Genomic DNA, 1,817 nt, shown 5'->3' with positions numbered 1-1,817 from the left:
AAAAGACTTGTAGCATCCCTGATTGAAACGCTCTTGATTTTGAAGATGCTTTAGAACCGGATCCTCTTGAAGTTTCCCTTGATTTAGAATTTGATTAGGGAATCCTTGAGGAGAAGCAATTTTCCCATTCCTCCAATTAAAATTTGGATGATTTTTCCAACTAGGAATGTACGTATTTGAAGTGGATCCACTGAAAGGTCTTTGGTAATTATTTATGGCATTAGATTGCTCATTCAGTACCTCTTGAAAGGTAGGTATTGTTGGACAATTTTCAGTTGTGTGAATGTTGCAAGCACAAATACCGTAAACAGTTTTCGTAGCCTTATCCTTCTTTAATTCCATGGCCTTGAGTTTTCTTGTAATATTAGCCACTTTAGCATTGATATCATCATCCTCTTTCAGAAGGTATATTCCGCCCTCTCCTTTGATTGAGCAGGACTAGAGGTGGTGCTCGATTTTGGGGAGAGGTCCCATGATTGTGCATTTTCAGCAAGTCTGTCCAAATAATCCCACACGTCATCAACATTTTTGTTCATAAATTCCCCATTGCACATTATCTCGACCAATTGGCGCATGGAGGATGTCAGTCCAACATAGAAAAAGTGTGTAATGCACCACGTTTCAAAACCATGTTGTGGGCATGAACTGATAATATCCTTGAACCGCTCCCAATATTAGAAGAATGTTTCGTCTTCCTTTTGGGGCGAAGTTCATGATTGACTTTCTAAAGGTGTTCGTTTTATGGTGTGGGAAAATTTTCTTAATGAACTCCCTTGTCATGTCATTCCATCTACCAATAGATCGTCGACGTAGTGAATGCAACCACATCTTAGCTTTCTCTTTCAAGGAGAAGGGAAAGAGTTTCAACCTAACCATGTCCTTAGACACGTTCGGAAAATATAAAGTGGCGATGATCTAATCAAACTCTTTCATGTGTAAATATGGATTTTCATATTCAAGTCCATGAAATTTTGGAAGGAGTTGGATCACCCCTGGCTTGATATCCAGATGTCCTGTATTTTCTGGAAAAACCATGCATGAGGGTGTGCTCACCCCCGCTGGTTATAAATAATCTCTTAAAGTACGAGGCGGGGGTGCTTGATGCACCTCATTCTCATTCTGGATTTCCTCAACCTTAGGTTGAGGTGGATATGGAGGTTGATTGGCCAGTTGATTGGCAACCATAACTTCTATTAACTCTGTGGATCTTGAGTGGTGTCTAATCCTGTGATGGATAGATAACCCATCAACCAATCCTCCTTCACTCAAGAGACATTGGGTGTTATCACGGACCCACTTGGGCATGAAACACTCTCAGCCCTCTATTTCAGAATCTAACCTAAACCTCAAAAAGAAAGAGGGAAATAGAAAGAGAGAGAATTAGAAAGAAGTTACCAAATTAGAATTTTCTATATTGCAATCTTGCAAAAGAAAATGGAAAGTGAATTAGTTTTTAAAAAGGAACTAAGAAAGCAACCTATTTTCTAAAAATGAAAAAGGAAAGTTTCTAAAAAGAGGAAAGTTAATTAGTTTCTAAAAATAGAAAAGGAAAGCAAACTAGTTTCTAAAAATAGAAAAAGAAAGTTTTTAAAAAATAAAAAGTTAGTTTCTAAAAACAAATTAGGAAAGTTTCCATCCTAGAATTAGAAAGTAAATTAGTTTCTAAAAACAGAAAAGGAAAGTTTCTAAACCTATAAATAGAAATCTAAGTTAGTCTCTAAAATAATTTAGAAAAAACCCTAACCTAAAAGTAGAAAAACCATAATCTTAAATTAATTCCAAAACTAGTTAATCTCAGAAAAATGCAAACATTAGTC

At 36.3% G+C, this 1,817-nt stretch overlaps 1 pseudogene; it reads left to right on the top strand.

Moving 5' to 3' along the window:
- Positions 1-624: 624 nt before the first annotated feature.
- LOC131254594 (small nucleolar RNA R71) lies at positions 625-724 on the top strand (annotated as a pseudogene).
- The last annotated feature ends 1,093 nt before the right edge of the window (positions 725-1,817 follow it).

This window comes from Magnolia sinica, chromosome 8 (assembly GCF_029962835.1).
Source record: "Magnolia sinica isolate HGM2019 chromosome 8, MsV1, whole genome shotgun sequence".
Taxonomy (NCBI): domain Eukaryota; kingdom Viridiplantae; phylum Streptophyta; class Magnoliopsida; order Magnoliales; family Magnoliaceae; genus Magnolia; species Magnolia sinica.
The sequence above is the reverse complement of the archived record's forward strand: the minus strand, read 5'-3'. Positions and strand labels throughout refer to the sequence as shown.